Below are 27,428 nucleotides of genomic sequence, written 5' to 3'. Positions count from 1 at the left end.
GTTCTGGAGCTTCACCCTTTTCCAGTGCAGTCTGGATTAGTCCATGGCAAATGGTGGGACTGTGTTTCCACCCCTGGGGCAGTCGATTCCAGGTGTACTGGATGCCCCTCCAGGTGAAAGCAAACTGTGGCCTGCACTCTGCTGCCAAAGGGATGGAGAAGAATGCATTAGCGATGTCAATTGTAGCATACCACTTGGCTGCCTTTGACTCCAGCTGATATTGAAGTTCTAGCATGTCTGGCACGGCAGCACTCAGCGGTGGTGTGACTTCATTCAGGCCACGGTAGTCTATTGTCAGTCTCCACTCTCCAGTAGATTTTCTCACTGGCCATATGGGACTATTAAAGGGTGAGCGAGTTTTGCTGATCACTCCTTGACTCTCCAGCTGGCGGATCAGCTGATGAATGGGGAGAAGGGAGTCTCAGTTGGTACGATACTGTCGCCGGTGCACTGTTGTGGTCGCGATTGGCGCCTGTTGTTCTTCAACCCTCAGCAACCCCACAACGGAAGGATCCTCCGAGAGACCAGGCAAAATGGACAGCTGTTTAATTTCTTCCGTCTCCACAGCAGCTATGCCAAAAGCCCACCGATACCCCTTTGGGTCCTTGAAATAGCCTCTCCTAAGATAGTCTATCCCAAGGATGCACGGAGCCTTGGGGCCAGTTACAATGGGGTGCTTCTGCCAGTCCTGCCCAGTGAGGCTCACTTCAGCCTCCAGTAGACTCAGCTCTTGGGACCCCCCTGTCACTCCCGAAATGCAAATGGACTCTGACCCTTTGAACTCTGATGGCATTAAAGTACACTGTGCACCAGTGTCCACTAGAGCTTTATACTCTTGTGGATCTGACGTGCCAGGCCACCAAATCCACACCGTCCAATAAACACGGTTGTCCCTTTCCTCCACCTGGCTGGAGGCAGGGCCCCTTTAACCCTCATCAGAGAATTTGCTGCTCACTTGCTGTAAGAATGACTTGGAGGTCCCCTCCAGAGGATCGGAATCAAGGTCAAACTGTCTACCTTTTCTGGAGAGCTGGCTTCTGGAAACTGGAGCGGCATTTTTCCTAACAGAATCCCCTTTGGTGATTGTTTTACCTCGCAACTCACGCACTCGTGCCTCTAGACTTGAGGTGGGTTTTCCATCCCACTTCCTCATGTCCTCTCCGTGGTCATGCAGGTAAAACCACAGGGTGCCCCGGGGTGTATAGCCTCTGTATTCCCTCTCCTGAGCAGAGAAACGCTTGCCCCTAATAGCTGAGACACTGGCCCGTACAGGTGGGGAGTAGGACATGTTCTCTTTGATTTGCCGCACCTCCCGGGCCAGTTTCTCCACAGCTGAGACAAGGGAGGAAGAGAGACTTTCCTCATACTGGCGGAGTCTGACAGCCACCTCATCCACTGTTGGTGCCTCCTTACCCTTCCAGTTTACAACTGCCAGTGAGTTGGCATATGAGGAGGGTGCGCTCCGCACAAACTTCCTCCACATGGATGCTGTGCACTGGACTTCATCTGGGTCTGTGGGTAACTGGTCATCGTCTGGTTCATTATAAACCAGCTCCCGCACAGCTAATTCCCTCAAGTACTGAATACCCTTTTCCATATTGGTCCACTTGCCAGGATGACATACAAAATCGTCACTGAAGGGGTACCTCTCCCTCACCCCTGAAAGAAGTCTCCTCCAGAGGCTGAGGATTTGTTCCTTTTTCCCAATGGCCTTGTCAATGCCCCCATCCCTGGCCAGGGATCCCAGCTGCTTGGCTTCCTTGCCCTCTAACTCCAAGCTGCTGGCCCCGTTATCCCAGCACCGCAGCAGCCAGGTGACAATGTGCTCGCCTGGATGGCGGCTGAAATCTTTCCTCATGTCTCGCAGCTCGCCCAGGGACAGGGACCGGGTGATGATCTCGGTCTTTATCTCCCGTGATGACGTGATGACGCTGGCTCATTGTCAATCCCTCCGGGAGCGATCTGATCTCTTTGCATCTTTCTTTAGTTTTACAGGGGCGACTGCTACCGGCACAGGTTGGTCATTGGGCTTAGCCACGCTGCCTGCAGCTGGAGCTGGGGCTGGAGCAGCTGCTGTGCCCGCCAGGGAAACCGAGGCAGACCCTGCAGCTGTGGCTGCAGCAGCCGTGGTGCCAGTCGGGGGGGCTGTGACTGCCTGCTGGGCTGGAGGGGCTGCAGGGCCGGCTGGGGCGGCAGCACCAGTCGCAGTGCCTGCCGCTTCGTTTCCCCCTTTTTCCCCTTTAGGGCACTGAACAGTGTTGAACAGGGCAGCTCGGTAGGCGTGGGCCAGACCCCAGCATGTTGCAGTGATTTGTGTCTCTCTGGAGTTCCCCGGGTGGCAGCACACTTTTTGCAGATATTTTACTAGACTGTCTGGATTCTGTATTTGTTCAGGGGTGAGTTTAAAAAACACCGCAGGTGCCCACTGCCCTAGGTACTTGCCCATGCTGTCCCACACACCCAGCCACTCACAGCTATCCGGCCCCGGGGCAGGTCTCTGCACGATGTTCTTAACGACTTGCTTAACCCTAAACAAAACCTGCAACCCATTCAGGAGGCATAACAAAAGGAGAGTGCTGCCCTGAGCATCCCATGGGTACTCGAAATTCTCAAAAGCAGTTAGGACCAGCCTGAGGGAGAGAGGGGGGGCGAAAGAGTGGGGGAAGGTATCCCCTTCGGCTTTCCCCACAGACTGGGTTTGATTATTAACAAAATCTAAGACATAGGATCCGAGGTACGGAAATGACAGCAGTGCCGCATGCAAATACAAGACTAATTTCATGCACAGTGATGTTATCATATCATAAGTCGATATCGTACAGTACAGCAAAATCATCATCCTGATCTTTTTTCCCGAGGTAACAAACAGCACGGCCGCAAACACATACAGCAAGTAAGGATTTACGTAGCACAGATATTTGATCAAAGTCAGAAACATTTTTACCGGCTACTTTAACTAACACAGTAAATGCGTATAATAAATTTTAACAAAATCTATGAAAGCAGTTTTAACACCCGCTGCTCAGCCCTGCCGTTATCCCTGCCCCACGCTTGGGCGCCAATTTCATGTTTTGGTTTCGGCTGCCGCCGGCAACAAAAGCGCCACGCGGCCGCCCCTCCCCCCGCCGGCGTGCGGAGGAGAATGGAAAGAAAGAGGCAGAAACTGGTGGGTCGGGATAAGGGCAGTTTAACAGAACAGCAAACAGAGGGAAAACAGGAACAACAACGATACAAATAAGGAGAAAACACAACAACTAACCGCAGGACCCAGACAGCACCGGCGTCGCGTCCCCCCCAAGCCGCGAGTCCCCTTCCGCTGCGCTGCCCCCCCCTCCCCCCCCCCCCGGAACCCAGCGTGACGTCACATGGTATGGAATACCGGGCTCTGTTTGGCCAGGTGGGGTCAGCCCCCACCCCCAGGCTGTGCCCCTTCCTGGAGTCCGGTGAAAATTAACCCTGTCCTGGCCAAACCCAGGACAGGAGCATAAGCTCTTTCCACTTATGAGCTGACCTGGAACCATGACAGTAGAATTGCATTCATGTTTTGTCACTGGTATGTGTTTTTCAAAAAAGCCAAACTTTCTTAACTTACTCCTAGCCATTGGCCATCTCATACTGTGACATAAGCAACAGTTAAATTTGAATTAACAAGACCTGAGTTCCAAAAGATATATGATAAAGCATAGCAAATTGTCAATGAGGGATCCTGTCACCTTCTAAATGACTTACCTACTAAACTGCCTCTCTACATAGAGAAAAAGTGATACAAATGCAAACATTTTGACAATAACTTGTCTGTTTCAGAGTCACAGCTTTAGGGAAGGAAAAGCAGTGACAACACCCCTCCGCTCAGCATCTGCTAAAATATAGAATTATATTCTACATATTCCCCATCTATATAAGCTGATAGCGTAATTCAGGTCAACAAAGTGGTAAAAAAGCATTAGAAGCCCTTCCTCTTTCCCTGAACTGATGTTATCAATTACTCTATAATTTTTTTAATTCACACAAATGCATACACATACACATCTCTTCAAATAGTCAACAAAAATTATTAATTCAGGAATCCAGATATTTAAGTACCCATCATCTTAAATCAAAACAGAAATGGCAGGGAAAATGAAATGTTACAATTCAAATTCCAATTTTGAAGTATATAGAAGTAACTTTGAAAATTAAACAAACCCGTTACAGCCAACTGTGATTCAGCTTTAGCCATTTTTCTGTAAGCACTCAAAGAAGACTCATCACAATCTAATCTTCAAGTATTCTGTATATTTCAGCAAGAAAGCTCAAAACACCTGGTATACAAAGCCTATTAAAGCAAAAGGGAAGAAAAAATATGATGTCCCTTTTTAATGGAACAGATGACTGATATTTTCACTCAGTTCTTCCTCAGACTGAATTACAATACCACCATCTTAGATGTGGGCCTGCTTATAAACAGACGAGCTACACAAAGAGAAGGAATAAAAGTCTGGATTCCTTTAATTCCTTTTCCCCCCTCAAAACCTAAGACCAAAGCAAACAGAGAGTTGTTATGGATTTTTTCAAAAATATTTAGGAGAAATAAATGTATTATATAGACTAAGGTATTATAAGAACTCATGTAAGATAACTTTAGGACACAAGATAATAAAATGAATAACAATCTAACAATTTTTGTCATTGCCAAGAACATACATTCAATTTAGCTTTAGTCATATAGATTGACATAGTTATGATAACAGAAAATAAAATAACTAGAAAACATTGGGAGATTAGAAAGTGGAGGTCACAGAGTCAGCTTAGGTATAAAACAATTAATATATTTTGTATGTATCATGCTGTTGACAGTGGATGAACTTATTCAGTGTATATTGATCAAGAATTTTTATGCAATTCATAATGCCTGGTTATTTTATATGTTTCCTGCTAGTAATGATAAAAGAAAGTCTGCTTTGTGTCACAGTAGGCCTTCTTCCAAATTGTGCTGCAGACCAGCCACCTACTTATTTTTAAGTGCTTTCTGCAAATATATAAGGAATCAGAAGATATTAATACTTGGCAGAGTATCTATTTTTTTCCCTTCTCTTTCTTTTTTTGGTCTGTTCCTATTTTCAAGCAGCACTTCCATCCTAGCAGAAGTTCATGGAAAATTTTTGTGTCCCATGTTTACAAATAGACTCCAAAGATTCTTGGTTATATCCTCTAAAATAATAAGAATTTTTGTAAGTGAGCTGATTCTGTGCTACATTATTTGTTTAAACAAGATTAAATATTCTTCCCCTGCCTCCACTCCTTTACCTTCTTTTAGCATAACGTAGTAGTTTCATTCACTTTGTAAAGGAAACACACAAAGTTTTAAGAGAATCTACACATGTTCTACACATGGACAAGGGATTGAATGTGTTTTCATATTGTCCACGGAAATATAAATTTGGATAGAATGTCCTGGTTTAGTTAAAACAGTACGGTACTTTTTTTTCCTAGCATATTTGAAATGCAAGAAAACATTTTTCCTCGTCACTTGCCTTTTTTGTTTTGAGTAGGGTCATCACGTCATAAATATGCCACAAAAGAATTGCAGTGAAAATACTACTCTGCTTTCTTTGCTCCTTAATGTCGTTTAAAGTGGTTTTTATGCCTTACTGCTTTCATTGGCACTGAGTGTCACTATGCTATACTTCATCTTTTGTCTAAGTAGTTTGACCTTGTAGACAAAGGATATTCTCAATTAGATTTTTCTGGCTTTCAGACTTACAGAGATGAGCAAAACTGTGTGTGTCTGTCTCTGCCTTCTTAACAGCCTATGAAATCTAGTTGCATTAAAGCTCTGGCTACTTTATGAATTTTGGTAGTTTAGCAGTTGGCCTTATGACAACTAACTGCAGTGATTGCCTACGTGTACTTGCTGAGTCTGAGCAACTGTAAAAGCAGCACGACCTCTGCTAACCATCCCAGTTGCCAGAAGTCTGGACATAACACTATACGCACAATGGCAGTTGTCACAGCTGGATTAAAGTGCAGCAACTTCTTAAACTGCAGTAATTTAATTGTAAATTTGAGGTGTTGTTCTAAATCAAGGAGAGGCTTAGAGTCTACTCTTTGAGTCCGATTCTTGAGGAGAAAAGCCAAAATAAAATGCATAACTCCAAGGACACAAGCAGCATGACAGGTTTTTTTTTTCTTTTTAGCTTGTAAATCAGAATAACTTCAATGCTTTTGCCTGCAAACAGGCATATCTAATGGAGTGAATAATTTACTTTGGGTCATTTGATTAAAAATACCATCTTGGTCTGGGAAGGATCTTTTGGGCTATCCCAGTCTTCCTATAGTACTCCTGTAGTACTGACCTAAACAAGACAGAATAGATTTCTAGTTTTTTAATATTTTTTTTACAAAAAAGATTCAGTAGCTAATAAATTTTTACAAGAAAAACCAGTGTTCGTTATCCAAAGTAGATAAAGAGTCTGCACTTATGTATATCTATTTCAGTAGACAAGAGCAACTAAGAAAAATAAATAATAAGAAATCAAAGATATGTGTATATATTAAAAAAACCCAAGCAATAATTTATGGAAAAGCTCCAAACTTTATGTCAGAGACTGACAACCTACCACAAATTTACTTACTAGGCCTCCAGGTGACCAAACATTTATCTGTCCTCCTAACTAGTAAACTGGTGTTACCCAGATGACTACTGTCAGTTTTATTTTGATTGTCCAGAAAAGTTTAAAAAAAGTAAAAATATAGTAAAAACTATAAACACATTACAGTGACCTCTGTTTTCTGTAGCTTGAGTTATAGGTGGGACATTACGTTTGGATAGGGATATAAAAATAATAAAATTAACAGTATTACTTAGAATTAAAGATGTCATATAGTGTAGCTTCTTACATGGCAGCTTTCAAGTTTGCATAGTGGGTCTTGGTTTCAGAAGCTTACTCTATGTAGAGATAGAAGGGCAATGTAAGGACTTCATTAATCTGCCTAAATAAAGGCACCTAATACCATTTGCTATGCCCTAGAACATCCTGCCTGGCCTCTAGCTGCTATGCTGTTCTAAGTAGGCAAAGGTATTTTGTAGGTTCTAGTTTGTGTTTGCTGGCCCCATTCAGAGTCTCAGGTACCGCAGAGTGTCTCAAGTAGCACTACGTGCTTATGCTTAGGCAACTGAAATAAGCCTGTATTATAGAAATCACACTGAGGACTGCAGCTAGTGTGAAAAATTGTTAATTCTTGAATAAAATTATTTAACTGAGCAGACACATTTTCCTAATTTACATGAATTTGACTTAAGCTACTTTTCATTTGCGACTTCAGGTGGATGGAAGGGGACATGATTAAAGTGGTTAGCAAAACAGCTCAGTTAAATCCAATTTTCAGATACAGTTGTCTAAAAGAAAGTAATTCATAACCAACACTGATATAAGGAGTCAATTAGCAGAAATTGCATGCTTTTGATAATGCTTTGTATTTTGGAAAATTATGTTTTAGAACCTTCATGATCTTACAGCATGGAACCCCTTGCTACTACAATGATCCAAATCTATAGGGGGTATTCTCTATGTGCTTATAAAGAACGTACAGCATGGCAGAAGCTCAATTAGCAAGACAACTCTTAAAGAAGTACTGTCAAGTAAATGTGCTTATATTATTAACTATTTAAATTAGAAAGATATTGGTGTTAGGAAAAGCCGATGTAGATAGTATCTCTTTTCTGTGTTTAAAGAAAGGGATACACAAGATGATTTGATGTTTGAAAGGAATGACAACCAGAGTATGTGACAGCATCTGGGATTTGGCAAGGGGATTTACACCCTTTCGTCTGCAAATCCATGCTTCATATTCAATTAATGGGTGAAAGAGTGCCTTTTATTAAATAGATAATAAGCTATTAATTATTAATTATATAATCCTGATGCCATTATAGTGGAGTTATAACAGTAATGGATAATTTACCATTTATATTATAGAATTATAACATGGATGTACGCTAAGAATGATAGTAAAGAATGAGTTTGGATGTCTCTCTGACAAGATTTATTCCATTAATGTAGGACAACTAAGGTCAATATGAAGTTTAAAAGAGAGGGTAGAGTGGGAATCTGGTCTCTGGATTATCAGCTAATGCTAAGTAAAATGTGTATATTGATCAAATATCAAATTTGTCATGAGTCCTCTCTCAGCGCGTTCAGCTACACTACCTGGAGCATTGCCTATATTTCTGTGGTGGTGACTGTATCTTGTCTTCAACATGCTAAATCTGCAACAAATGACACTTGCTAATAGAGTGGCATGAACTGGAGGTGGGCCTTCACATGATTTTTAACTGTCTTAAAATCATAGAACCATAGAATAATTTAGGTTGGAAAAGACCTTTAACATCATCAAATCCAACCATTAACCTAACACTGCCAAGTAAGTCCACCACTAAACCATTAGTTCAGGATCCTGCGTGGAGGAAGCAGGGCCATAAGTAGGATCAAAACCTTGGACCTCAGGAGGGCTAACTTTGGCCTCTTCAAGGAGGTACTTTGGAGGAATCCCATGAGTCAGGGCTCTTGAAGGCAGGAGGGTCCAAGAGAGCTGATCACTGTCTAAACATCACTTTCTCTATGCTCAGGATCGGTGCAACGGAGGCAGGAGACCTGCATAGATGAGCAAGGAGCTTCTGGCAGAACTCAGATGGAAGAAAAAGGTCTATGGAATATGGAAATAGGGACACACCACGTGGGAAGAGTACAGGAATGTAGTCAGAGCACGCAGGTAAGCAACGAGGAAGGATAAGATCCACTTGGAATTGAATCTGGCAAAGGATGTCAAAAACAATGAGAAGTGCTTCTTCAAGTACATCAGCAGCAAACGTAAGACTAGGGATAATGTGAGGCTGCTGCTGAACGAGGTGGGTGCCCTGGTGATGGAGGATGCAGAGAAGGCAGAATTACTGAATGCCTTCTTTGCTTCAGTCTTCAGTGCTAAGGCTGTCCCTCAGGAATCCCAGGCCCTGGAGGTAAAAGAGGAAGCCTGCAGAAAGCGTAACCTTTCCTTGGTCAAGGAGGACTGTGTGAGAGATCACTTAAGCAATCTGGACACCCACAAATCCATGGGCCCCGATGGAATGCACCCATGAGTACTGAGGGAGCTGGCAGACGTCATTGCTGAGCCACTCTCCATCGTCTTTGAGAGGTTCTGCAGGACAGGAGAGGTGCCCGAGGACTGGAGGAAAGCCATTGACACTCCAGTCTTCAAAAAAAGGCAAGAAGTAGGACTCAGGGAACTACAGGCCGGTCAGCCTCACCTGGAAAGAAGATGGAGCAGCTCATTCTGGATGTCATCATTAAGCAAGTGGAGGTAAAGAAGGTTATCAGGAGTAGTCAGCATGGATTCACCAAGGGGAAATCATGCCTGACCAATCTGATAGCTTTCTACGATGACATGACTGGCTGGGTAGATGGAGAGCCGTGGATGTTGTCTACCTAGCCTTCAACAAGGCTTTTGACACAGTCTCCCATAACATCCTCCTGGGGAAGCTCAGGAAGCGTAGGCTAGATGAGTGGACAGTGAGGTGGACTGAGAACTGGCTGAATGGCAGAACTCAGAGTGTTTTCATCAGCGGCGCTGAGTCTAGTTGGAGGCTGGTAACTAGTGGTGTCCACCAGGGGTCAGTACTGGGCCCAGCCTTGTTTAACTTCTTCATCAACGACCTGGATGAAGAGTTAGAATGTACCCTCAGCAAGCTTGCTGATGACACCAAACTGGGAGGAGTGATGGATACACCAGAAGGCTGTGCTGCCATTCAGCGAGACCTGGACAGGCTGGAGAGTTGGGCAGAGAGGAACCTGATGAAGTTCAACAAGGGCAAATGCAGGGTCCTGCACCTGGGGAGGAACAACCCCATGCACCAGTACAGGCTTGAGGAAAAGCTGAGGGAGCTGGGCTTGTTCAGCCTGAAGAAGAGAAGGCTGAGAGGGGACCTAATATATGCTTACAAATATCTGAAGGGTGGGTGTCAGGAGGATGGGGCCAAGCTCTTTTCAGTGGTGCCCAGCGACAGGACAAGGGGCAATGGGCACAAACTGAAGCACAGGAAGTTCCGTCTGAACATGAGGAAGAGCTTCTTCCCTCTGAGAGTGACGGAGCACTGGAACAGGCTGCCCAGGGAGGTTGTGGAGTCTCCTTCTCTGGAGATATTCAAGACCCGCCTGGACAAGGTCCCGTGCAGCCTGATGTAGGAGACCCTGCTTTGACAGGGGGGTTGAACTAGATGACCCACAGAGGTCCCTTCGTACCATTCTGTGATTCTGTGATTCTGTGAGTTTTCTAGCCTCAGTAGGATGATTAGATGGGGAGAAAAAATTTGATTTTTTTCTTAAGGCCATCCTTTTTTAAAAAGAAGTTAGTACCATAGGAGCATTTTATAATGGATTGACTTTGATCTTTGCTTGTTTTTTTAGATCTCCTCTCCCATTTACAATGACAGAGTAAACCCACTGCAATGTGAGCTAACCCGCTCACAGTGACACTGTAATCAATTAATCCCCTTAGCCTTCCTGCCCATGTTCCTGTTGGTTAATTTGTAAGCATGCTGCAGGTCAATAAGTACAGACCGCAAGCTTGTTCAGTAGTCCATTCACTGTTTTAGACCATTTTTAAAAGACAAAACCCCTGCAAAACATCAGTGACTCCATACGTAATATCATTATTAGGAGCAAGTGTTTAAATATGTAGATGTGCTTAATTCCAGCTAGCAGAAATCCTACAGAGTAGAAAAGTATAGGCACACAGAGTGTTGGGCAACAAAGAGTTGCATAATATCCCGTTCATAAATATTTTATCAAAATGGGACCAACATCTTTCACTGTTTCATATTGCTTACACTCTTTAGTGTGTGTGTGTGTATATATGTACATGGCCCTGGGCCATCTTTAAAAGGTAATGAGTTTGTAGACCCTCCACCAACTCTAAAGGTTGGACTTGAAGCTGCACTGAAAAAAAACAGAAAATGATTGCTAACATCATCTGAGTCAGGATGTATGCATTGCATTGCAGGGTTTTATATAATGCTTTTTGCTGTTTCAGACCTGCTCTTCAGCTCTGTAAAATGGTTTGAAATGCATTCTTCCATAGAATTAGAGGAGAATCTAAAAATGTTCTTTGTACTGCAGTACAAAAAATACATTACTTTTGGCTATGTTCACAGTGAATCTCAGAAGTCATCGTTGTTCCCCCCCCCCCCCCCCCCCCCGAAGAATTTCTTTGTGGTCAAGGCGAAGATGGCCTATCCTATCACATACTGATTTATACTCAGAGATATAAATGCCAGAGCAAAAATTACAGTCACCCAATCCCTCTTCCTAAGAGCAGAGCAGCAAAGTAAATAAGACCTAGTAGTGGGAGGTTAAATTTTGATCTGGATTTTCACTGGGTCACCCAGATGTTAAAGGCTACCTTAGCATGTTGTCAGAGGAGTCAAATTTGCTTACTCTGTTGGTGGTTATGGAAATTGGAGAGTCTTAATCCTCTACCTAGTAAACAATACAGACTTGACAAAATATTCAGTAGAATTCTTGGATATCTGATATTACATCCAAAAAATCAAGAATTATTTTGACAAAAAGATCTTTAATTTGTTTTGAATATACAGTTTAGCATGGCATGCAGCATGTTCCTCCATTCTAGTAATTATCTTTTGTAAAAAAGAAAGTGTAATTATTTCAAGTTTGAATTTTTAATATATTTTATCTCCTTTTGATAGCTTACTCCAAATTCCATTAACATTTTTAGGCGTTGTCAGACATTCTTTTCCAAACTCCTCTGATCCCCAGGACAGATCAGAGCCAATAATTCTGAAAAGCTCTTCTAGTTGGAGCGTCTACTGTTATTTTGTTGACAAGCATAAATAAGGAAGTCATAATTACATGGCTTAGAATTATATTAATATAATTTTATTAATTATAGCCTTATAATAATAAGGATGTCTTCTGGTGTCAGAAATTTCACAAATTTATTGATCTGCTTAAGCTACCAAAATAATATCCCAGAGCTAATCCAGATTAATATTTTCCATTCATGTTCTTAGTGAATGCTGTGACCTCAGCAGACTTACCTTTTCCTTGTAATGCTGTGGTCCCTTGAGTGTCAAGTTTCTGACACAGTAATTAATACTGTGCAAATGAAGGATTGCAACAAACGCGAAAATTCTGGAAAAAACCCGGACTTACTTTTTTAAGAAACTACCTGCTTCCAGCTCTTTTTCAGTGATGTATAACATGCTGTCATTCTGTAATGTTCAATATTAGTTCATCTAGGCCAATATGTGTCAAATCAATGTTAACCTGAAGTGTCAGCTCACTTTTTAAAGTTCTCAGGCTACTTCAATCAGTTGCAGCAACATGGTTCAAGGAGACTTGACTGATGTTTTAAAGCACTGAATTGCTCAGGTTTGCATTTAAATATACCCCTTTCTCCTTTTCGGCTTGACTGCTTAAAATACTGTTTATGACTTGTACATGCACTCCACTGTGTATATTACTTGTGAAAAAGACAGCAAGTGTTTAGATTTCAGCAGCTGTCAGCTTAACCTGTCTGTTTAAGATTAAATTTATGTTATTGAAAAAGTGCGCCTGGGCTTCATTAAAATATAGCCTCATGCTCCTGATGAACAGAAGCAGAATGGCAGAAAGTGTGGACTATGACTCAGTCACCTGATATTAATGTGAAAGTTTAAATTTCTTTATATTAGAGCAGGTATACCAGCTGATGTTCACAGGGAGTTTCTCCTGAATATTTTTATTCACAGATTTGTAAATAGGCAATCACACAAGCATTGACCTTGACCAATGTAATTGATGGACTTGCTGGACTTGTCGAACGCAAGACGAAAGACAAACGGACTGAGGCGTCTCTCGACTGAGGCATCAAGAACCGAAGAGCTAACAAAGGAAGTAAATAACTGGTGCTTATCTTATCAGACAAAAGTAAGGGGGGATAGCCCATCACTGTAAACTCAGTGATCTGTGGGACGCCGCAGAGGCTGCGCAGCCAGAGATTGCTTCAGAGATTGCTTTGGATAAAGCACAGATGGCCCTCGAATACACATACCAAGATGCCCGCTCCGAAGGCATGTCACACTGCTGAGTCCCGCTTCTGAGGACACGACATTCCATGCCAAGAGCCAATCAATACACAATAATTGACTTAGTCCCACCTCGCAAAAAGATTTCCAAACAGATGGAAATTGGCACTTGAAAACTCTCTTTGGGAGGAGGAGCCAAGCGAGAACTTCACCTACCGGATGGGTCAACGGGCCTGAACCTCTCTTCCCCCCCAAGAAGGGTCACCTTTTTGGTAAGAGTCGCCCCTCTGACTTTGTCAGACGTATCCCCGGGAACACATTGTTAACTAAAGCGCTAAACAATTACTTTGAGCTCAACTTTTGTAGACAGTGAATTTATCAACGGCAATTCCGAATCTGTGATAACTGTCGCTTGAATAAATTACCTATTGTTTCCACTTTGCGAAACTGTATCAGTGAAAGTCTTTGGAAGGGCTCTGGCAGGCAAGTTGAATATCAGACTTCCCTTACCCCCTCCTTTAATGTGACAACCAAACTTGTAGTGTTCATAAATTAAGAGATCTACTGCTCTGTCATCATTTAACAATTAAATACTCTTCTTCTTTCACAATTGTTAGTGTTACAACTTTTTGTTCTCCTGTGATGGCACCTGAGCAGCACTAGAATGCACACAGCTTTGTTCCAGCTTATGTGACAGTCCATGGACACTCACATTAAAAAAAGCAGAGAATTGTGAAAAGGAGGTCCACATTAAGGACTTGGGAGAAGAGGATCTTATTACTGTAATAGACCTTTGTCCAATCACCTGTGGTCAGCAGAAAGTCTCCAAGAAAAAACGTATAATATTAATTTTAGTCTTCAGACTAAAACCAGCTTTGTTTCCTGGCCCTACTACTGTAGCGGTTATTATGACTTATGTGTAGTTTGCAAAGCTGTTGGCATAAACCAATGAACTCAACTCAATTTTTGCTGTAACTGGTGTAAAATATAATCCAAACCTCCTCTAAACAGCAGAGTATTTTCTATGTGCTCAAGTAAACACGTAGTCAAAATACACACTCAGCCTGTTGGTCGTCAAGAAGTGTGTGTCCAAAAGTGACCTGAACAGGAAGATGGGGATCACTGACAATGGCAACAGCAGATCAGAAAACAACACTGCAATTTGAGAAGACGAATCCTCAGCGAGTTATTCTGTACCCAAATCTGTAACTAAGGACACTTAAGAATACCGGAGGTAACCAGAATATAAAAAAGACCTTGGTGAGGAGCCTCTTGACCCTCCCCAGGATCCAGGACCATCTGTCTAACCTCCAGGAAACACAGAGGAGCCCAGGGGACCCCACAGCCCTGGGCTGTGCACTGTAGCACCGACATCACTGCACTAATGGATCTGACCTTCCTCCTGGCTGCATTGTCTCTCCCACAGGCTGGTGAAGTGAGTTAGTAAAATTGCACGTCTGTAATTAAAGTGTTTTGGTATCTAAACCCGTTTAGTCACACTATCATTTAGTCTTCAACCTGCTTCCACAGGAAGTTCTTGTTTTGTTAGGAAGAAACCATTTTCTAGGACCAGTTTAACCATGTTTACAACCAGCAGACACCTCTGATCTTGGGTTAGCATTGTCCTCTAACCGAAATGCTTCTTCTCTCTGAGAACAGATAATCTCATTCTCTCTGAATGTTGAAGAGAAAACTGTATTCTCTGCTAGTACCTACTTTGCAGAGCCCAATTGTTTTCCTCTGTTTCTGTAAGACAGACACTTCATCTCGCTCAAAAGAAGATTCATAGAATCCTAGAATCATAGAAAGTTTTGGGTCGGAAGGGACTCTTAGAGGTCATCTAGTCCAACCCCCCCGCAGCGAGAAGGGACACCACTAACTAGATCAGGTTGCTCAGAGCCCTGTCCAACCTGGTCTTGAATGTTTCCAGGGAAGGGGCCTCCACTACCTCTCTGGGCAACCCGTTCCAGTGTTTCACCACCCTCATTGTAAAGAATTTCTTCCTTATATCCAGCCTAAACCTACCCTGTTTTAGTTTAAAACCATTACCCCTCGTCCTGTCATTGCTGTCTCTACTAAAAAGATTGTCCCCATCTTTCCGCTAGGCTCCCTTTAAGTACTGAAATGCTGCAATCAGGTCTCCCCGCAGCCTTCTCTTCTCCAGGCTGAACAAGCCCAACTCTCTCAGCCTGTCCTCACAGGAGAGGTGCTCCAGCCCTCGGATCATTTTTGTAGCCCTCCTTTGGACCCGCTCCAACAGTTCCATGTCCTTCTTGTGCTGAGGGCTCCAGAGCTGAACGCAGTACTCCAGGTGAGGTCTCACCAGAGTGGAGTAGAGGGGCAGAATCACCTCTCTTGACCTGCTGGCCACGCTTCTCTTGATGCAGCCCAGGATACTGTTTGCCCTCTGGGCTGCCAATGTACATTGCTGGCTCATGTCCAGCCTTTCGTCTATCAGTACCCCCAAGTCCCTCTCAGCAGGGCTGCTCTCGATCCTTTCATCCCCCAGCCTGTATTGATAGCGGGGATTACCCCGACCCAGGTGTAGGAACTTGCACTTGGCCTTGTTGAACCTCATGAGTTTCACACAGGCCCACCTCTCCAGCTCGTCCAGGTCCCTCTGGATGGCATCCCGTCCTTCTGGTGTCTCAACCGTACTACTCAGCTTGGTGTCATCTGCAAACTTGCTGAGGGTACACTTGATGTCGCTGTCCATGTCATTGATAAATATATTGAACAGCACCGGTCCCAGTACGGACCCCTGAGGGACTCCACTCGTCACTGGTCTCCATCCGGACATTGAGCCATTGACCACTACCCTTTGGCTGCGATCATCCAACCAATTCCTTATCCACCGAATGGTCCACCCATCAAATCCATGGCTCTCCAATTTAGAGAGAAAGATGTTGCGGGGGACCATGTCAAAGGCTTTACAAAAATCCGGATAGATGACATCCGTTAGTTTTCCCTTGTCCACTCTTGTTGTTACACCATCATAGAAAGCCACTAGGTTGGTGAGGCAGGACTTGCCCTTGATGAAGCCATGCTGGCTGTCTCGAATCACCTCCCTGGCCTCCATGTGCCTTAGCATGTCTTCTAGGAGGATCTGTTCCATGATCTTCCCAGGCACAGAGGTGAGGCTGACAGGTCAGTAGTTCTCAGGGTCTTCCTTTCTACCCTTTTTGAAAAGGGGCACAATGCTTCCCTTTTTCCAGTCACTGGGGACTTCCCCTGACTGCCATGACTTTTCTAATATCATGGAGAGTGGCTTGGCAACTACATCAGCCAGTTCCCTCAGGACTCTGGGATGCATCTCATCAGGTCCCATGGACTACTGTACATTTAGGTTCTTCAGGAGGTCCCGAATCTGGTCTTCACTTACAGCTGGAGGGATTTTACCCTCCTGGTCTCCTTCATGCCATCCATCCACTCTGGAGGAGTGAGGAGAGAGGTTGCCAGTGAAGACTGAGGCAAAAAAGTTGTTGAGTACCTCAGCTTTCTCCTCATCTGCTGTTACCAGTTTGCCGGTCTCGCTCATGAGCGGGGATACACTTTCTTTGACCATCTTTTTCCGGCTGACATACCTGTAGAAGCCCTTCTTGTTATTTTTCGCATCCCTTGCCAAGTTCAGCTCCAGCTGTGCCTTGACCTTCCTGACCCCATCCCTACCCAACCGGGCAGCTTCCCTATACTCTTCCCAGGAAGCCAGTCCCTGCTTCCACTGCCTGTGCAGTTCCTTCTTCTTCCTTAGTTTGACCAGCATCTCTTGTCTCAGCCATGCCGGTCTCTTCCCTTCTCTGCCCGACTTCTTACACTTGGGGATCGAGAGCTCTTGCGCTCTGTGAAATACATCCTTAAAGACCTGCCAGCTCTGTTCTGTTCCCCTGTCCCTGAGGACCGTTTCCCAAGGAGTCCTTCTGACTATCTCCTTGAAGAGCTGGAAATTTGCCCTCCTAAAATTTAGGGTCCTGACTATGCTCTTCGTTATTCCCATTTCCCTCAGCAGCGTTAGTTCCACCAGTGCGTGGTCACTGCAGCCCAGGCTGCCTCCGATCTTGACATTCCCAATGAGCTCACTCGCACTGGTGACCACCAGCTCTAGTATTGCATCCCCTTGGGTAGGGGTGCTTATTACCTGGCTTAAGAAGTTGTCCTCAATGCATTCTAGGAACCTGCTGGATTGCCTACAGCTTGCCATGTTGCTTTTCCAGCTTGATGGTAATGCTTGCCTGATGGTCTTTGACTTTGAATTAATCTCTCTGGACATCAGCAACAAAACCATAGTCTTGTATTCCAGCATGCTGAATAAGGTATTCATCCTTTTTCTGTTTGAAATACTTGTCCTGATACAGACTTGTTTTTTTTCATGATTATGTCACATAGGCAGATCTTCTTATGTTCAGTGTTGAGCTCCACGTTTTTTAACATTCATCCTTGTTGACCTTTACAGAGACATAGCTTTTATTTTGCACTATTATATGTTATTCTCAGTTTTTAATGTCACCTAGTGCTTGCCGATAGTCTGATCATTACATGTTTAGACAGTACTTTCAACCTCTGAGCCATTAACAAATTTTGTTAGCTGGCAGTTTTTATGTCAGGGTCACTAATGAAAAGGATCTTAAAGACAAACATCAAGATGTGAAAATGATCTCACTCCAATTCTCTTTCCTTTATACCATGTTTCACAATCTTGGCCTTAGCTTGGAATATGAAAGTAACAGAAATGTGGTTGTCATGGTAAAACATGAAAACTGGAACTGCAATGTTTTGATATAATTCTGCATATACTTTTATCTAAATGGCTGGATAGTACCTTGTCTGAGCATTTCTTAGAAAAAAATAGAAGAAACAGTGCTGGAATTCCTGAACACAAGACTTCAAAAGAGATTTTCTTGTCTGTATGTTGATATTTAGTCATACAGCTAATCAAAGGAAGATACAAACCCACAGAATTTTTATACAAATGTATAGACTTATATAAAAAAAAATCTTCTGGAAGAGATGAACAAATCTTCAGATCAGCCAGATTCAAAATTCAGTATTTTTTACTATTTTATGTGAGCAGTTTTACATCTCTGTTGTAACTAACTGGGTTTTATTTCTCTGTTTTACTTTTATTTTGAACTAAATCAGTTTCACTATATGAAGGAATTTTAGATAAGCAGAGGTGAAATTCTGCTTTCATTTTACAGGGTTTTTTATAGTAGCAAGCTCTAGGGAAAAAAGATAAAAAAAGAAGATCCATTTAGAAATTGAAAGCTGTTATTAAAGTGGATCATTGTATTGTGAAAACAAAATTGTTTTGTGAGGGCAGCAATTTTTTTCCGTGCAAAATGGCAACAGTAATTCTGCATTTGTTTTAAGTGTCAGTAGAAGTACATGGAGACAATGTCATGTCAAACTGATAGAAAAATTATTTCAATGTAACTATGCGATGAGACATTACCATGTCAGGACAATGGTAAAAGGATGTCAGTAAAAAAACTATGGAAATCCAATAATATGTCAACCTAATGTTTTTTGATGCAGGAATTTGGAGATTATGTTACATTGCGGAGATAATAGCATGTTATCAATGCAGATTATACTACTATTTAAAAGCAGAAAACTAAATCAACATCATATAAAGAAACATAATGTAAAATCTCAATAAAATTAAAGTTGTATTCATCATCTCTTAAACAACCTGCTGTCTATTGGCCAGACCCATGGTTGATTTCAGCTGGCACAGCTCCACCAACTTACCCTAGCAGAAGATCAGCTTCTGTGTTATCATCCTCTATTAGACATCCTCTGAACCCTAGGAGGTGGAGAAGGGTTCATTTGTACCAACTAAGTAGACAATTAGACACAGGTGTTTCATTAGATGTAGAATAAGCAAAGTATTTAGATCCTGCTGAGGGTTAAGCTAGCATTTGTATTTCAGGTCAAACACAGTTTCTGTAGCAATATCTCTCATGAGCTGTCCTGGCAAGGCACTGGCTTTGTCTAAATGGAACCTGGAGAGAGGCCTATTCTGTTGAATCCAACCCAGAAGGAAGTTATTATGACAGTATTAAAAACTAGTCCCATAAATGATGTGTCATTCTGGGTTGGTTTTGGTCCATTTCCTTTTAATGCACATCTAAAATGTTATGTTAGTTTTCTGGCAATAAAACGAAAAATATAAAACTTTTTTAGTTTTTTGGAAAGTCTTATTCCCCTCCATGCTCTGCAGGGAGACCCCCACACCACAACTCCTGCCTACGTCCATACACAGTCTATTTACATTTGATGTCAAACCGTATGTGTACAGCGTTGTTTCTGCTGTGCTGGTCACGACAATCCCTCTGACAAACCTTATGAATTCAGTTTGTTTGAGTACAGACTGGTAAAAACGTTCATTTCTTTCTCACCCCGATCATGTTTCTGTTTCCCCTCCCTCCTTTCTTCTTATTTTTTTTCTGCAGAATTTGACTTTCTACATTAGATTGTGTCAGAATATGTCTTCCAGTTTAACCTTGATCTGCTGACATTTGGATAAATACACAATTACTATCTCCCTGTAATTCAAGCTAAATGTTGCCTTCATTAACTTTTATAAGCATTTTTATTAAAGGAACAGGAGAAAACTCTGCTGCACTTGTGAAACTACTGCTCAAAGAATGAAATCCATGGTATTGCTAAATCTTTGTACTAAAAACCTCACACTTTAAGGTCTTCAAATCCAGCACAGAAATGAACTTTGTGAGCTTTAGTTCAGATTTTTCTGGTATTGGTTTTTGTGCATTCAGGCAGGGCATAGGCCAACGAGTTGCTGAGGATATTCAACTTCTTTGAAAGTCGGTGTTCTGTTAGTTGAGTTAGTTATTATTTTAGAGTGCGAACTGGAAACAAGAGCAAGACAGTGTGTCTATCCTGTGCCCATTTGCTAGAATTAAATTATGTTTATAAAATTATTTACACCTCTTCCTTAGAAATAATAAATTTATTATAGTATGTAAAAGGTGAAAATAAAAATTTTTCTGCACCATTTTGGAAATGGATCAATAATTTTAAAGGCTAATATTTAATTGTTTGCATAGCAACAAAACCCAAAATATTGACAAAGATTCAAAATCAGTACGACTATTGGAACATAGCTGCAACAGCTACAAGACATACAATGGAGAAAATCACACAGAACCAATTACTTCTACCAGGTTAAACTGAACATCAGGAAAATATAGTTTCTGAGGGTCAGACACTGCTTGTGAGAAATATCTGTTTAATATTTTTCTCTCTGTTTTTAGAATTATTTTTTTTAACTTAATAATTCCAACAAAACTAATCAAAGCAGAGAAAAGAAAAGTGGCATCACAGAAATCTAATAATTTTATTAACGGGTGTCCAAAGGTTATCTATACTTGTATATAATCTGAAATTTTAGTTTGGAACTGCTGTTCTGAATTAAAGGATCACAATTTTCCTTAGCAATGTAGTGTCTGTTAGCACAAAAGTGGCAGGAGAAATTTTAGAAAAACAATTTTTTATGGATCAGTTACTCTCCATTTTGAAGCAGAGTCCAACTCCAGCACTACTTAAAATTTATTTTTTCTTACTTGCTGTGAAGGAGGAATCTGAAAAAGGCTTTTTGGTGACTTTTGAGTCAGATACTAGTCACAGGAGTGGGAAAGGAATGAGATATGCACGGCAAGTTAGGCATTTTCTCCACAGGAATATGATTCCAGTTCAGTCTTGTGAGGTACTAGAGCTAGGCAAGGAGGTTTGAAAGAGATATGTTACATTAGCACTTGCTGTTATGGGAATGGGTCATGGTTTCTTCTAGTTGCTGGCATCATTCCCTCTAGATTTGAGTTTCTTTGCATTTATTATATTAGTGCATTGCTTTCAAGTTCAATAATTAACCTTGCTAGCCAATATCTGTTACAAAGTTTTCAGCATATGTTTGAAATAATTAATGTTAATTGCTGTATGTACTTTGGGTGATCCACAAGGAACTAGTTTGTTTCAAAAAGAACATTTTCCATTTGAGCACACAGTCATTAATATACACTAATCTACTAATCCTTGTATCTTTATGCTGCCCTTTTCTTCAGCCCAACAAAAAAGGAAATTCTCCCAGAATAACCATTGATTTTGATTTTATAGGGAAGAATTCAAAAGAGTACATCTTAAAACTTGGTGGCTGGAATTTCCCTAAGGGTAATGGTTAAATAATGTCCGTATTTGTGAAAAATAACAAAACCCAATGTTTTGTTCTTTTAAACACGGATTGCTGTGCCAATAATTAGCTGAATAAATTGATGCTCATACTTCAGGTACCACAGTTTAAATACTGTGCATTTCTAGATATATCCCAAAAATTAACTTCCTAGTGCAAACAACAGGAAAGGACTCAGAAGCGTTGAAATTATGGTGAAGTAGTAAAGCTGGAAGTCAGAATCAGACTTTGCTGAATTATTGTGTGGTGGGGTTGGTGGAGCTACCAAATTCACACTCATGTATCATAAATACAGTCAAGTGCTTTCAGGCTGAAATAAACTTCTGGGTCTTGCCTACAACTGCTCTTGTGAAGGGCTGTGTTTCAGTCTCAACCGTCAGCTTTCCCTACGTTGATGGGGGGGGGTCGAGCCTCAGCCTCTGTGAAGCTCTCATTCAGCTTCCCTGCTGGGTCATGCCTTTATATGTGTGGTTGGGAGAGAATAGCCATGAAGCATGCTCGAAGGAGAGCACAGTGCGTGTTCTGTCGCAGTGATAAGGGAGCGCTTAGGGTGCTCTCTTTCTGTATTTTTTTAGCTGGGGAGCAGCTGTCTTCTGAAGTGCAATACCAGACTGAGTGCATTACCAGTTCTGCAACCAGAACTCAGGACAGAGAGCTAAAGGGGAAATAATATCCTCTTCATCCTTCCAGCTACCTAAGTATGTGTCAGACTTTTTTCCAAACTGCACAGAAGGATTTTGTATTTTTTATTTCCTTTTAATGGTTGTCTATAGATGATATTGCCAAGTACAGTGCATAAGGTTTTAATACACACAAGTCTAAAGCTCAGGATAAAAACAACAAATTGCCAGATTAACCTGTAAGTTCGTTGGTTTTTAGCAGCCCCTTTCTGAAATTTTATAATAAACTCTGCAGTTAGACAGAGCAACAATGAAATCATCTGGGAGTAGATGACAGCAATGTTTACCCATAGTTCTTTTCAGACTTCCAGCTTTTCCTTGACTTGTCAAAGGAAACAACTTTCCTCCAAACCTGCAATTGGCAATTTGCACTCCACTTCTGTGTTGCCCTGGTGTGACCATCATAAGCCTAGGGGTTTCAGGCAGAGAATGAAACATCTGCACACAAGATTACAGAGCAATTTCTAAATATACCTGCTAGATTTGACCATAACAATTTCTGGAAATGATTGGTAGCTCAGTCTGGAGGCTAAGATGATCAATGAGTCCAGGCACTGCTACCAAATACCTTTTTTTGATGACAATTTCCATGAAAATGACCATTTCTGAATGTACCGTATCTTAAAGCTAAATTAGATTTTTGATGAAACCAACAGGAAAGTGAAGAAAGATTTTAATGGTATTGGGTTCACAGAATAATTATAATCATATAATATTACACATACTCTAAGTCAGAAGTTTACAAGGACACAATTTTGTATTAATTAGACAAAAATCTTAAAAAAATACTTTTAGTTCATAAAGAATGAGGATTTAAAATAATTTTTGTGCTGTGTCAGTTTATTTCCTTCAGTTCAGACATCAACTAATCTGTGACACCTCAAAACAAAAGTTATCTCAAACACTAGGGTTTCAGGTAGTATGGGTACAATATCATAAACCAGGTCAATGACATATTTCTGAAAAATAATTAAGTAAATTGCAATTGTGTAGTGAACCAAAATCAAGGACCTTTAATTTTTCCTTAAGCTTAGTATATAATAAAGCCACCAAATTTCATGTGCCCTGGCAACAAAATATGGTGCAAACAGCACATGCAAGTAGCAAGGCACCATGGTTAAAACTAAGGTATTTTTTTAAGAATGTTTGGAAGTGTGAAGATCTGGTTTTAATTCACTGAGAAGACCAAAAGAAAAGTGTCATTGTCAGCCTAATAAAACAATAAAGTATGCAGGGCAGCTCCACAAGAGCACAGGGTTTTCAGTGAGACGTAAAAAAGGCTGAGGATTTTTCACTGTTTTTTTCAATTAAAGTATTATTTCAGATTTATAAGTCAATCTTAAGGAGAAAAATCAAATGTCAAGCTCACGTGCAGTGGTTTTTCTTTGTAAACACAGAACGGAACCAAAGAAATAGCAGTGTGTGATGTTGAATGTGCAATGTACTACAATGAGAGCTGTTTATAATCCATGTGTTTTTGGAAGCTGTGACTCCAGAAAAAGAATTCAGTAGAATTTCTGTTAAGGTGAAAGACACCTCTGGTTAGGAAGAAAGACTGAACAGGAGCTTATTTTACCGCTTCTATAGAAAAAGAAGAAAGTGACTTGTCCAGCTCTGCAGAAGTGGTTTCCATCCTGAAATCCTTTGGTTCACCTGTAACATATAGTTATACTGAGGCCTGGTTAGTTTGGGAAAGATGCCTGAAACCCCACCACAGAATCACAGAATCATAGAATCACAGAATGGTAGGGGTTGGAAGGGATCTCTGTGGGTCATCTAGTCCAACCCTCCTGCCGAAGCAGGGTCACCTACAGTAGGCTGCACAGGAACTTGTCCAGGCGGGTCTTGAATATCTCCAGAGAAGGAGACTCCACAACCTCCCTGGGCAGCCTGTTCCAGTGCTCCGTCACTCTCAGAGGGAAGAAATTCTTCCTCACGTCCAGACGGAACTTCCTGTGCTTCAGTTTGTGCCCATTGCCCCTTGTCCTGTCGCTGGGCACTACTGAAAAGAGCTTGGCCCCATCCTCCTGACACCCACCCTTCAGATATTTGTAGGCATATATTAGGTCCCCTCTCAGCCTTCTCTTCTTCAGGCTGAACAAGCCCAGCTCCCTCAGCCTCTCCTCGTACGAGAGATGTTCCAGTCCCCTCATCATCCTTGTAGCCCTCCGCTGGACTCTCTTCAGTTGCTCTTCATCTTTCTTGAAATAGGGAACCCAGAACTGGACAGAGTACTCCAGATGAGGTCTCACTAGGGCAGTGTAGAGGGGAAGGAGAACCTCCCTCGACCTGCTGGCTACACTCTTCTTGATGCACCCCAGGATGCCATTGGCCTTCTTGGCAGCCAGGGCACAGTGCTGGCTCATGGTTAACGTGTCGTCCACCAGGACACCCAGGTCCCTCTCCGCAGAACTGCTCTCCAGCAGGTCCACCCCAAGCCTGTACTGATGCATGAGGTTGTTCCTCCCCAGGTGAAGGACCCTGCATTTGCCTTTCTTGAACCTCATCAGGTTCCTCTCTGCCCAACTCTCCAGCCTATCCAGGTCACGCTGAATGGCAGCACAGCCTTCTGGTGTATCTACTACACCTCCCAGTTTGGTGTCATCAGCAAATTTGCTGAGGGTACATTCTAACTCTTCATCCAGGTCGTTGATGAAGAAGTTAAACAAGGCTGGGCCCAGTACTGACCCCTGAGGGACACCACTTGTCACCAGCCTCCAACTAGACTCAGCGCCGCTGATGACAACCCTCTGAGTTCTGCCATTCAGCCAGTTCTCAGTCCATTTCATCGACTACTCATCCAGCCCATACTTCCTGATCTTCCCTAGGAGGATGTTATGGGAGACTGTGTCAAAAGCCTTGCTGAAGTCGAGGTAGACAACATCCACGGCTCTCCCTTCATCTACCCAGCCAGTCATGCCATCGTAGAAAGCTATCAGATTGGTCAGGCATAATTTCCCCTTGGTGAATCCATGCTGACTACTCCTGATAACCTTCTTTTCTTCCACTTGTTTGTTGATGACCTTCAGGATAAGCTGCTCCATCACCTTTCCCGGGATGGAGGTGAGGCTGACCGGCCTGTAGTTCCCTGAGTCCTCCTTCTTGCCCTTTTTGAAGATTGGAGTGACATTGGCCTTTCTCCAGTCCTCGGGCACCTCTCCTGTCCTCCAGGACCTCTCAAAGACGATGGAGAGTGGCTCAGCAATGACATCCGCCAGCTCCCTCAGCACTCATGGGTGCATTCCATTGGGGCCCATGGATTTGTGGACGTCCAGATTGCTTAAGCGATCCCTCACACAATCCTCCTCGACCAAGGGAAAGTCGTCTTCTCTGTAGGCTTCCTTTCTTACCTCCAGAGCCTGGGATTCCTGAGGGCCTGCCTTGGCACTGAAGACTGTAGCAAAGAAGGCATTCAGTAGCTCTGCCTTCTCTGCATCCTCCGTCAGCAGGACACCCGCCTCATTCAGCAGCGGCCCCACATTGTCCCTAGCCTTCCTTTTGCTGCTGATGTAGTTGAAGAAGCCCATTTGTCTGGTGAGAAATTTGGCAACTATGATCACTAAATTTTTAACAACCAGGATGTTCTGGCACTGTTATTCCACATCCTGGGTGTCCAGCTTCATTCTTAGATGTCAAAAGAGGCAGAAGGTGAAGGGGCCTTGTATGGTGTGTTAGGGTTGGCGTGTCTAGGATCACTGTCTTGGGTGCTGGTATGAAAGCACCCAAATTAAAGCACTTTTAACTTATCATAGAATCATAGAATCATAGGTTGGAATAAACCTCTAAGATCATCAATCCAGCCATCATCCCAACACCACCATGCGTACCAAACCATATCCTAAAGTGCCACATCTACACGTTTTCTGAACATCTCCAGGGATGGTGACACTACCACTTCCCTGGGCAGCCTATTCCAACGCCTGAGCACTCTTTCAGCAAAGACGTTTTTCCTAATATCCAATCTAAACATCCCCTGATGCAACTTGAGCACATTGCCTCTTGTCCTATTGCTAGTTACTTGGGAGAAGATACCAACACTTGCCTCACTACAACCTCCTTTCAGGTAGTTGTAGAGAGCAGTAAGATCTGCTCTCAGCCTCCTCTTTTCCAGACTAAACAACCCCAGCTCCCTCACCAGCCTCGTTGGCCTTGTCTGGACATTCTCCAGCACCTCAATGTCCTTGTACTGAGGGGCCCAAAACTGAACACAGTACTGGAGGTGCAGCCTCACCAGTGCCAAGTACAGGAGCATAATCACCTCCCTACTCCTGCTGGCCATACTATTCCTGATACAAGCCAGAATACTGTGGCCTTCTTGGCCACCTGGGCACACAGCTGGCTCATATTCAGCTGACTGTCGAGCAACACCCTGTTATAGTTTGGCTGTGGCTGGTACAAAAGGGCCACGCGGTTGCTCTGCTGCCCCTCCCCTCGCTGGGGTGGGGAGAAGAACGGAAAGAAAAAGGAAAAAACTGGAGGGTTGGGATAAGGGCAGTTTAACAGAACAGCAAACAAAGCAAACACTAACAACAACAATACAGATAAGGAGAATACACAAAACAAACAGCAGAATGCACGTAGCAACTCTCACAGCCCGTTGCCGCGCACGTGCTCCTGAGCCGCGATAGATTTCCTGCCACCCTGCTTCCCCCCCAACCAGAACCCATCATGACAGCACATGGTATCAAATACCCTGTTCCATTTGGCCAGGTTGGGTCACCCCACCTGACTGTGTCCCCTCCTGGCTTCTGTTGAAAATTAACCCTGTCCTGGCCAAATCCAGGACACACTCCAAGGTCCTTTTCTGCCCGGCACCTTTCCAGCCACTCTTCCTCAAGCCTGTAGCATTGCATGGGGTTGTTGTGACCGAAGTGCAGGACCCGACACTTGGCCTTGTTGAAACTCATACAGTTGGCCTTGGCCCATCCATCCAGTCTGTCCAGATCTCTCTGCAGAGCTTTCCTACCCTCAAGCCCCACGCAACTTGGTGTCATCTGCAAACTTGCTGAGCAAGCACTCAATCCCCTCATCCAGATCATTGATAAAGGTGTTAAACAAGACCAGACCCAAAACTGAGCCCTGGGGAACACCTCTTGTAGCTGGTCACCAGTTGCATTTAACTCCATTCACCATCACTCTCTGCGCTTGACCATTTAGCCAGTTCTTTATCCAATGAAGAGTACACCTGTCTAAGCCATTATTATAGACGCTCGTGCTCAAATCAAATTGAGAAGTCAATTTTTCATTAATCAAAGTGAATTTATTAGCAAGCTATAAAAGAGCAAAACAGCGCTGGGCGACCAGGGAGTCAGTGCTCCGCCAACAGTTCGCACCAATAACAGATGCAACCCCTCTTTTTATAGAGTTCCCATTTCCTGCATACATGACTTTTGTTATTCTCTGTGTTGTGTTCGTGCTCGCGCAACTAATGGCCAGGTGGTCGTTGTCTGCCTCTCGGTGGTCGCTGGGATGAAGGCCGAAG

Source organism: Opisthocomus hoazin, chromosome 3 (assembly GCF_030867145.1).
Source record: "Opisthocomus hoazin isolate bOpiHoa1 chromosome 3, bOpiHoa1.hap1, whole genome shotgun sequence".
Classification (NCBI taxonomy): Eukaryota; Metazoa; Chordata; class Aves; order Opisthocomiformes; family Opisthocomidae; genus Opisthocomus; species Opisthocomus hoazin.
This window is presented reverse-complemented; position numbering follows the sequence as displayed.